The sequence below is a fragment of the Cibotium barometz genome, chromosome 5 (assembly GCF_041138505.1).
Source record: "Cibotium barometz isolate CiBa-2024 chromosome 5, ASM4113850v1, whole genome shotgun sequence".
Taxonomy (NCBI): Eukaryota; Viridiplantae; Streptophyta; class Polypodiopsida; order Cyatheales; family Cibotiaceae; genus Cibotium; species Cibotium barometz.
The window spans coordinates 44,800,300-44,813,113 of record NC_141050.1 but is presented as its reverse complement, the minus strand read 5'-3'; positions in this window follow the sequence as shown (position 1 = coordinate 44,813,113).

Here is a 12,814-nt window from a genome sequence, read left to right as displayed (position 1 = left end):
CATACATCCACATCCCCATTCACATTCATACATCCACATCCACATTCACATTCATCCATCTACATCCACCCACATCATTCGCACATCAAACCACATCATCCATACGTCAATCTACATTAGTCTACATCATTCGCACATCAAACCACATCATCCATTCATCCATCTACATCAATCCACATCATTCACACATCAAACCACATCATCCATATATCCATCCACATTAATCTACATCATTCACACATCAAACCACATCATCCATATATCCATCTACATCAATCCACATCATTCACTCATCAAACCACATCATCCATATATCCATCCACATTAATCTACATCATTCACACATCAAACAACATCATCCATTCACATCCGATTCACATGCCGTCATTCATTCACATCCCTTATCATTCATTCATATCACGATTCACATGCCATCACATTCCTTCACATTCTATACCATTCATTCACATCCTAATTCATAGGACATCACATCCATTCATCCAATTTCATTTATCTGATTCATATCACTTCCATCCATTTACATCTATCTGATTCATATCACTTCCATCCATATCTGATTCATATCACTTCCATCCATTTACATCTATCTGATTCCTATCACATCTCATCACATCTATTTATAGAATGTAAGAGAATTCTATCTTATTCATATCACTTCCATCCATTTACATCTATCTGATTCCTATCACATCTCATCACATCTATTTATAGAATGTAAGAGAATTCTATTTTTTGGATATAAAGATTCTTTACGCATCTAACTAGGCATACAGACAACTTTAGTAGGAATTACACTTTTATAAAAATCCTTTTATGCATCTATTTAGGCATAGATTCAATTTTAAGGAAAATAACACTTTCAAATTAAAAATAAACCTTTTATGCATTTTACTATGCATAAATTCCATTTTAATGAGAATAACACTTTAAAAAAAAATCTTTTATGCATCTTTCTCTGCATAGATTCAATTTAAATGAGAATGACACTTTTGAATTAAAAATCAATCTTTTTTGCATCTTCCTATGCATAAAATCAAAATTGATGAAAATAACTCTTTTGAAATAAAAATAGATTTCTTTATGCATCTTTCTATGCATAAAATCAAAATTGATGAAAATAACTCTTTGAAATAAAAATAGATTTCTTTATGCATCTTTCTATGCATAAAATCAAAATTGATGAAAATAACTCTCTTGAAATAAAAATAGATTTCTTTATGCATCTCTCTATGCATAAAATCAAAATTGATGAAAATAAATCTTTTGAAATAAAATTAGATTTCTTTATGCATCTTTCTATGCATAAAATCAAAATTGATGAAAATAACTCTTTTGAAATAAAAATAGATTTGTTTATGCATCTTTCTATGCATAAATCCAATTTTGATGAAAATAACTCTTTGAAATAAAAAAAGATTTCTTTATGCATCTTTCTATGCATAAAATCAAAATTGATGAAAATAACTTTTTTGAAATAAAAATAGATTTCTTTATGCATCTTTCTATGCATAAATCCAATTTAGTACACTTTTAGAATAAAAGAATTTCTCTTATGCATCTTCTCCATGCATAAAAACTAAATCCAATGAAAAATAACTCTTTTAAATTAGAAACTTTCTTTTATGCATCTATTTATGCATAAATTCAATTTTGATGAAAGTCACACTTTTATAATAAAATAATTTCTTTTATGCATCTAATTTATGCATAAAATCCATTTATGATGAAAATCACACTTTTAATATAAAAAAATCTTTTATGCATATGTTTATGCATACAAATCATTTATGATGAAAATCACTCTTTTAATATAAAAGAATTTCTTCTATGCATCCATTTATGCATAAAAATCATTTATAATGAAAATCACACTTTTAATATAAAAAAATCTTTTATGCATACAATTCATTTATGATGAAAATAACACTTTTATAATCAAAATAACAATTTCAATATGCTCCCTTCTATGCATAGAATTTAATTCTAAAGAAAGTAACACTTTTGAAATAAAATATTTTTAGTATGCATTTTTCTATACCTAGGATGAAAAATAACACTTTAAGAATACATATACGATGAGATTTTCTCTTTTTGAATAATAAAAGGTAAAACTTATTTTACACAATTTTTAGAAAATTTTTCCATAACCTCCTTTGTATGGCTGACCATTTTTTAATTTTTAACTCTCTAAAATTAATTAGAATTTCACCAAGAGTATTTAAATCATTCTAATGTAAACATTTTCTACTTATTTAAGAGAAACATTATGAAAAACTTGATTTTATCCAATAATCATTCATCTAGGATAAAGAATGGTTGGATTTACTACAGAAGAGAGGGGAATGCCTTTTTTCAATGAGGCATAACATCATAATCATTTTAGAGAAGACAAAACTCATAAAAAATCATAAAATGAAAAAAAAAAGAGAAGAATCTCCAACTTACAAGGAGAATTTGAGAGCTTTCCTTTGGCTTGATGGTTTGAGGGATCTACTCTTGTTTGAAACAAGAGTGGCCACCAATCTTTAGAAGAGGGAAAGGTCAAAAGCTAATGAATTATGAGTAAATTCACAGTTTTTGGCTTTAAGGAGAAGCAGGGTAACAGTGCAAAAAACACTATTAAGCTTCAACAAAGGGGAAGGCTTCTATTTATAGGAAAAAGTGAGCCTCTAACGAAGCAAACTGATTCTAGAATTTTCCAGATCAGTTTGGTCAATTTTTTAGCATTTTCAGGTCAGTTTAGCTCACTTTTTGGATCTAGTTGAAACAGGAGAGAGGAGAGATAAAAATATCTCATTATTTAGGAGTTTAAAACTCTCCCACACATGTGAAATAGGTGCCTCCTTCATGAGGGAAATTCCCCCATAGTGAGGTGTCAAAAATGCATCATTTCTTCTAAATATTTTTGATTTTTAACTATTAACCTTGTTCTTAGTCAACTCTTCATCTTATGTGAGTATTTACTCATTTTTTGGAGGGATTTTTTTTAATTTCTTCTATTTATCTCCTCCACACATTTGGATGAATCTGATTGGCCCCTCAAAACCTTTCTTTCTTCCATTTATCTCCTCCACACATTTGGATGAATCTGATTGGCCCCTCAAAACCTTAATTTAAAATTTTCAGAAAATCTAGATCCCCAGGATAAGGCCTTTTGAACAGATTATAATTTATTTCGAATGCACCTTCTGAAAATATTTTTGAACTTCTATTTCAATGGAACTTATTTAAATATGAAGAGATATTTTTCCATCCAAAAATATCCAAAATCTGAATAATCTCTCTCTAGAATATTTTCTCTCTCTAGGCCAAACAGGTAGAAACAAGATCTTTTATATTTTTGAAGAGGGATTTGACTACAGGGGAAGATACTGGACACCCTGAGTGGCTGGGAGGAATCTTACATTCTACCCCACTTAAAAAATGCGAGATGTCTGAGTCATCTCGCAGGTGGAGTATGATCTCTTTCATCATCTTCTTCTTCCTCAATCACTTCGAGCGTTACTGCCTTGGAAGTGGACGGCCGATTTGGGAAAAACTCTTTTTGACTTCCCCTATTCAGAGGTGGAGGTCTTGCATTACTTTGGATTGAAACTGCAAGTTGGATAGAGGGTCTACCTCTGGGATTTCCCTGATTTTGGCGGATAGAATCCTGATTACTCTAGAAGGAAGGGGCTGGACTCTGGAATCTTGATCCCTGATTTCCCTGCCCTGAAAACCTTGATCCAAAAGGAGTTGGGCAGTCCATACTGCGATGTCCAAATCCTTGATAGTTATAGCATTTCACTCTCTTATTCAAGGGTGGAACTTCTGAAGTTGAAATCCAGGGGATTGAGTTTCGAGAAAAGGACATTTATTCCATTTTGGGACTTCCCATATCCTGGGTTTGACCCTGATGTCTCTTAGGCGGAGGAAGATTGGAATCATCTTTTGGGAATAAAAACCTTTTGAAAGGTGATGGTGCTCTGGCTTTGGCAGGACTTTGACATCAAAGGCTTTGGCGAAATCCTTCGCCATCCAAACTGCTTCGGCCATGGAAACTGGCTTGGCATTCTTCACCAAGATATTCAAAGGTTCGTTCAGTCCCCGAATGAACCTGGCCATCAGCTGTTCTTCATCTAGCGGAGGCGAGTATCTGAGGAGGAGGGTGAATGCTTGGTGATATGCTTCAATAGTTCTACTCCCCTACGTTAACTCTAAGAATTCGTTTATCTTTGTTTCAAAAAAACCCGGAGGACAGAACCTCGTCCTTAGGTAAATTTTGAGATCAGTCCAGGTTTGGGTATTTCGATCGAGACGGTTTGTCTCGCAGTGATTCCTCCATGCAACCCTGGCTGTTATTACAATCTTTAACTTGGCAAGAGCCATCTTGCTTCTCTCGTTGTACCCAGTTACATCAAAGTATTCCTCCATGATCTCAATCCACTTTTCTAACTGTTCCCCTTCACTTAGCTGTTCCCCTTCACCCTTGAAGGGACCAGGTTGCGAACTATGAAGAGTTTTACGAACATCCAGGTCGAGCTCTTCTCATCGAGTTGGGGGTTAACATTTCTACCAACGACGACCTCGATCCATGTTCCTATCAATACAAATTCTTGTTAAGTTTCTTTATTTATGATTCAATCCGATTTTTGATTCAACTAAATTTGGGGTTCTTTAAATAGGTCAGCTCCCCACATAATCATGGAATAAAGATACTCATATAGAATGCATTATCAAATAACAATTCATTCAAAATATCTCATTCATATCTTTAACACAATAATGGTCCATGAGACTGAATTTTTCCATCTGAACAGTCCTCCATGGGGATTTCAATTTTTCAAATTTTTAATTTATCAACCCTTAGCTTGATCCATTGATCAAAAGTTAACAGTAGTAATCTACTAGCACAATCCACTAATCTCATAGTGATTTGCTGAAGTTATTGACGTCATTCCAGTTGTGAACATTATCACAAGGACTCGTCCCATTCATCCTCATTATGGTTTTGCTTGGTTTATTACATTTCAACCAAATTTCAGAACCAAATTTCAGGGGAATCATCATTTTTCAATCAAAATCCAAATAAACTCATCAGTTCACAACCAGAATTTAAAAATCATATCAACCACATTTGAATTCATCATCTGGATAGCATTAATTCTTATAATTTCAAGTCTTAGATTTACTCGTATATACTGCCAGTAAAGAGCTGCAGTTATACCCTCGGTATATACAGGTAGTCATAGCCCTTGGAATTATAAGGTAAAGACCATCATGTCTAGGCCTCAAGCAAGTCAGGGATTCCCTGCAATTGTTGTACTGCCATCTAAAGACCTAATTACCAATTTATGAATTTTAGTTTAAATAACAATTTGTATGAATTTCATCACACAATTCTGATCTTATACTGCTAATTTCTGACATTTTTGGCTTTTTGGTTGATCCTCATTAGCCATTTCGCTCTGATACCAACTGTAAGATCCCCGTCCCCACTGCGCAACAATTTTAGGGGTGCTAGCAGCGGAAGTAGCACTTCTTGCATGGGGCACGGTCCCACACTCGGGGGCCTCGCCCACGAATATCCGAACAAGAGACTAATCCATCAGTTTTTCCAAAATCGAACCCAGAAACAACTTCCTTTGCTCGGAAAGCACGGGCAATTCCACCAGGATAACTTTTCCCTAACGTAGTCAAAAGCCTTAACTAACTGAGCTCATCTGACCGAACCCGTAAGTCCCATAGTTAGATGAGGGAAAAAGACTGTACTTGGATCATAGAGACCAACGCTTTTTTCCTCATTGAGAGGAACAGTCGTTGATTCTTTTCCATAGAACAATTTTTTCCCGGAATTTACTTCATCTATCGAGAACTAAACAGAAATTGAGTCTCGATTTACGGATCCATCAGTCCAGCCTTACCCCATCCAGTCCCATGGGTTAGCCAACCGCCCAACCACTGTAGCGATGGGTTCTAATCAGGAATTTGGTTAGCCAGCCGCCCAACAACCACTGTAGCGATGGGATCCAATTAGGAATTTGGTTAACCAAATTTATGGATCCATCAATCCAGCCTAACCAAATTTACGGATCCATCAGTCCAACCTAACTCCATCTAGTCCCATGGGTTAGCCAACCGCCCAACCATTGCAGCGATGGGATCCAATTAGGAATTTGGTTAGGTTTTGTCTCGGGTACCAGGGAAAAGAGTTCCCAGGCCCCCTAGCCGGATGTTCATGCGCAAACATAAAACTAGTCACACCACTTACACACCCAATATGAAATTGCCTTTTTCTCAGCATCAGCTATCTTTAAACAATCCTTTAATGAAACCATTGATTCACTGAGATCACAATCCTCCAAAATATCCAGTTGAATCTTAATTTTCAATCATTTCTTCATCGGAGTATCTATGGCATCATTGGCAACCAGAACGCTCACCACCTATCCACTCAGGGGCCTTTCCAATAGTTCCTAGCTCATAGTACCCGGCAATATAATCACTTATAAAATCAAGATGGTTGAAGATCAGTAAGATCAAACAGATCCATATAAAAGAGCCATGGACTCATCCGTTGAGGACCAGCAAGATCAACCAACAGATCCATATAAAAGAGCCATGGACTCATCCGTTGAGGACTAGCAAGGTCAATCAACCAGATCCATGCCCGGTTTCAGAAAATAACTCCTTACTCCTTGTTCCAATATCTTCCACGACGCATGTGTGGGTATCTTCGGCGACCCAGAGACCGAGCACCATATGGAGGAATCACAAGACAGTCAAAATGCTTCCCTAGCATTCTTGACATAAAACAATCATTTACAAACAGGTCACAAATACAATTTCTATAATGAACTCTCGTCTTTCCACATTATCCCTCATCATCAGTCCACATTACTTATTCCACATTCCACATTCCATTCATATGTGTACTCATTCTCCTCCAATCACTTCATTTTCCATCTCATCACATCAGATTCATTCACATCACATATCATTTATTCACATCCCAATTCACATGTCATCACGTCTCATCCATTCACTCATATCGACGTCACATCAATTCACATACACATTCGCATTCATTATTCCACATACACATCCACATTCGTACATCCACATCCATACATCCACTTCCACATCCACATCCATACATCCACATCCACATCCATACATCCACATCCACATTCATACATCCACATTCATACGTCCACATCCACATCCATACATCTATTTCCACATCCATACATCCATTTTCACATCCACATTCATACATCCATATCCACATTGTGAGATCCCTGTTCCCACCGCGCAACGGATTCGGGGTGCTAGCAGCGGAAGTAGCACTTCTTGTGCGAGGCAGGGTCCCACACTCGGGGCCTCGTCCACGGATATCCGGACAAAAGACTAATCCGTCGGTTTTTCCAAAACCGAACCCGGAAAAACTTCCCTTACCCGGAAAGCATGGGCGATTCCACCAGGATAACTTTTACTCTAACGTAGTCAAGACCATTACTAATCAAGCTAATCCGACAGCACCTATAAAGATACTCGGTCTGATCAAGGAAGAAACTTGCACTTGGATCATTGGAATCAACGCTTTTTTCCCCATCAAGAGGCACATCCGTTGATTCGTATCCATAGAACAATTACTATCTAGGATTTACTTTATCTATCGTAATAATAGGAATTGAGTCTCGATTTACGGATCCATCAGTCCAGCCTACCCATCCGATCCCATGGGTTAGCCAACCGCCCAACCACTCTAGTGATGGGATCCAATTTGGAATTTGGTTAGGTTTTGTCCCGGGTACCAAGGAAAAGAGTTCCAAGGCCCCCTAGCCGGAAGTTCATGCAAACATAAAACTAGCCACACCACTTACACACCCAATATGAAATTGCCTTTTTCTTAGCATCAGCTAACTTTAAAACAATCCTTTAATGAAACCATAGTACCACTGATCACAATCTTCCAAATTATCCGGTTGATTCTTAATTTCCCATCATTCCTTCATCAGAGTATCTATGGCATCATTGGCAACTAGAACGCTCACCACCTGTCCACTCAGGGACCTTTTCAATAGTTCCTAGCCCATAATACTCGGCAATATAATCACTTATAAAAATCAAGATGGACTCTCATTGAAGATCAGCAAGATCAACCAACAGATCCATAAAAAGAGCCATGGACTCATCCATTGAAGACCAGCAAGGTCAATCAACCAGATCCATGCCCGGTTTCAGAAAACAACTCTTACTCCTTGTTCCAATATCTTCCTCGACACACGCGTGGGTATCCTAGGCAACCCAGAGCCCGAGCACCGTATGGTCAGCACCCTCTAGGATCCTTCGCAGGTAACCTAGCGCTTCACTCATAGGCCGCTTCCTTGGTCCCTCATCCACCATACCGGAAGCTCACTATTTTAATCGAACCGAGGCTGGTCAAGACCTCGGTCGACCTTGCTACGCGAGACGTCCTTCATTGACTCTCCGTCAGCAGTTGCAACTTTAACAGTTAGGTCTTCATGACCTTAATCCACAAGACGGTCAAAATGCTTCCCCAGCATTCTTGACATAAAACAGTCATTTACAAACAGTCACAAAATACAGTTTCTAAATCGAACTCTCGTCTTTCCACATTATCCCTCCTTAGTCCACATTACTTATTCCACATTCCATTCAATGTGTACTCATTCTCATCCATTTCCTCATATCGACGACACATTAATTCGCATACACATTCACATTCACATCCATACATCCACATCTACATGCATACATCCATTTTCACATCCTTATTTATACATCCACATCCCATATCCACATTCATACATACACATCCATATCCACATCCATACATCCACATCCACATCCACATCCACATTCATACATCCACATCCACATTCCCATTCACATCTATACATCCACATCTACATCCACATACATACATATATCCACATCCGTATCTACATCCATACATGCACATTCACATCCACATCCACATACATACATCCATTTCCACATTCCCATTAATATAACCCCATATGCCTTCACATCTAATCTTTTACATCACATCCATTCTTGCCCTATCATAACCCATATACATCTTATCCTATCACATACACTTCTTACCTCATCTCATACACATTTAATCACATCTTAATTCATCTTATCACCTGTTAACTTATTTCATAAGCATCTTATCACCTCTTATCACATCTTATACACCTCTTATCACATCCTATCACATCTCATATCTATTTATAGAATACAAGAGAATTCTTATATTTGATATAAGATTTCTTTACACATTTATTTATGCATAAATTCCATTTAAGGAGATTAATACTTTCGAAGTAAAAATCAATCTTTTATGCATCTTCCTATGCATAAATTCATTTTAAATGAAAATGACACTTTTGAATTAAAATTCAATCTTTTATGCATCTTCCTATGCATAAATTCAATTTAGATGAGAATGACACTTTTGAATCAATATTTTATGCATCTTCCTATGCATAAGTTCAATTTGGTAGGAATTACACTTTTAGAATAAAAGAATTTCTCTTATGCATCTAAGTTATGCATAAAATCCATTTATGATGAAAATCACACTTTTAGTATAAAAAGAATATCTTTTATGCATACTTCTATGCATGAAATCCAAATATGATAAAAGTAACACTTTTATAATAAAATAATCAACTCTTATGCATACTTCTATGCATGAAATTCAATTGTGATAAAAGTAACACTTTTATAATAAAATAATCAACTTTTATGCATACCTCTATGCATGAAATCCAAATATGATAAAAGTAACACTTTTATAATAAAATAATCAACTCTTACGCATACTTCTATGCATGAAATTCAATTGTGATAAAAGTAACACTTTTATAATAAAATAATCAACTTTTATGCATACCTCTATGCATGAAATCCAAATATGATAAAAGTAACACTTTTATAATAAAATAATAAACTCTTATGCATACTTCTATGCATGAAATTCAATTGTGATAAAAGTAACACTTTTATAATAAAATAATCATCTTTTATGCATACCTCTATGCATGAAATTCAAATATGATAAAAGTAACACTTTTATAATAAAATAATCATCTTTTATGCATACCTCTATGCATGAAATTCAAATATGATAAAAGTAACACTTTTACATTAAAATAATAATCTTTTATGCATACCTCTATGCATGAAATCTAATTATGATAAAAGTAACACTTTTATGTTAAAATAATAATCTTTAATGCATTCCTCTCTATGCATGAAAATCAATTATGCATAATATAAAAATCAATTTCTCTATGATTACAATGAATATCTTCAATTAATCTAGGATGATAATTCCTAGAATATGGTAGGAAGTCCTCTTTTCATGCTTTGAATGAAATTATTTTATGCGTAATTTTTATAAAAATTTTGCCATAGCTCCGCTGCTATGACTGATAAATCTCAATTTTTCTAAGGGATAAAGCTTATCATTAAGAAATAATTATAATGATCCCTAATTAGATCAATAATCCATAATGGATTGAATCATCAATATTCATGAACTACATAAACTAAAAGCATAGAAAAAAGCCATTAATTTGGCCTCAAGTATAGATTAATCTTGGATTAAGAAAAAGCTTTATGAAAAGCTTCATTTGGATTGAGAATGGGTCATGAGTATGACCATTTCTTGAGTGAGAGAGAGAAATTACATAAAAACCATTTGAATTAAGCATAAATGAAAATTTATGTAATTCTTAACTATCATTAATCAATTAACTTCAATAGCATTCATCAAATTATGTAACTCTTCACTACCATTCATCAATTAACTTCAATAGCATTCAAAGACATTCAAAGACCATTCCAATTAAGCTTCTCAAGCTTGAGAGGGGTTGAGAAGAGAGAAGCATTGAGAAATTATAGAAAAGATCAAAATTCACCATAATTTACCTTACAAATTGCTTGATTCTTTGTTCACGGTAGAGGTCCCCAACCAATCAATTGGTTAAGTATGTTGATGGAGCCACCAATGGGGATTGAAGAAAGAGGGAAGCTCCAATTTCTTCAATTTGGAGAGAATTTTAGAGAATAGTAGAAATTAGCATTATTTCAGCATAAATCTAGTATAGTAAAATTCTTCTATCTTTTTTTCAAAGGACTCATGTTCTATTTATAGGAGAGGGAAGCTCTAACCAAAGCTAACTGAATTCTAGAATTTTCCAAATTCAGTTTGGTTGAATTTAGACTAGATTTGGACCTAGTTTGGTTACTTTTTGATTCGGTTTGGTTCCATTTTGATTTGGTTTGGTTCAAGAGAGAGGAGAGATAAAAATATCACATTATTTTTGAGTTTAAAACTCATTCAAGCATGTGAAATATGCACCTCCTTTAAAGAACTCCCCTTCCTTACATATGTGTCAAAATGGAATCATTATACCCAAAATATCTCATATTTTTAATATTGCTCATAGCTTTTTACTAATAAACCTTGTACATTTTCAACTCTTCATCTTGTGTGAGCATTTACTCATTTTTGGATACCCAAAATATCTCATATTTTTAATATTGCTCATAGTTTTTTACTAATAAACCTTGTACATTTTCAACTCTTCATCTTATGTGAGCATTTACTCCTTTTTGGATACCCAAAATATCTCATATTTTTAATAATGCTCATAGTTTTTTACTAATAAACCTTGTACATTTTAAACTCTTCATCTTATGTGAGCATTTACTCATTTTTTGGTATCTTCTTTTACAAATTGGATTTATCTCCTCCCTACACATGGATTGATGCTATTGGCCCATAGGAACCTTAATTGGACCATAATCCAAAAATTTCAGAAAATCTAGACCCTTAGGCTAAGGTCCTTTATACCCATTTCCAATTAATTCCAATTGCACATTGGAAAGTTCTTTTTGAATTTCTGTTTCAGGGGAACTTATTTTAATAAGATGAGATAATTTTCTATCCAAAAATATTAAAAATCTGAATATTCTCTCTCTAGAGTATTTTCTCTCTCTAGGTTAAAACAGTTAGAAACAAGGTCTTTTATATTTCTGAAGAGGGATTGATTACAGGGGAAGATGTTGGACATTTTTGAGAGGCTGGGGAGGAATCTTACATTCTCTCCCACTTGAAAAACGCGAGATGCCCTCATCTCGCAAACTGGGGGTAATTTCGCAAGATGCACTAATATGAGACTGAGAGAAAATTTTTAATTAAGATTAACCACCAAGAAAAGTCTCAAAGAGAGCAAGACTCAAGACAAGAACAAAGATTTCAACTTTATTCATTCTTGGAACATATACAGTAAGATAGAAGAACTTTTTACACTTCCATAAGCCCGTCCATCATATGGTCACAAAAGCAACACTCACAAGCTGCGCACGTATAAGGTAACTCATCTATGGGAATAATTCGGCTGGTTATTGCCGCACCTATCTCACTGGTATGAGGTGACCTATTAAAAGGACCTCTGAGAGGCAAGCCAAAAACGGGGTAAAGGCATATCTTCTGATGAGGAAGAAAACACGCCAGTAAGAAGACCCGCTCAAAAAACCCAATATGGCAATATGCCTTGATCTCATCATGCAATAGTATCGGGGACCCAAACCCAAAGCTTCAATAACCATAGCCAAGCAGACATTGTTGCGAAAGTGCTGTTGACCCCATGGTGTTACCCTAGTTATGTCTTGATAGGTCCGCCATTTGGTCTGAGCTACAGAAGTTCCCAAGTGAGGGAAAAGTGAGCGCTCATACAGCTCTATAAAATCCTTCTTCACAGACTCG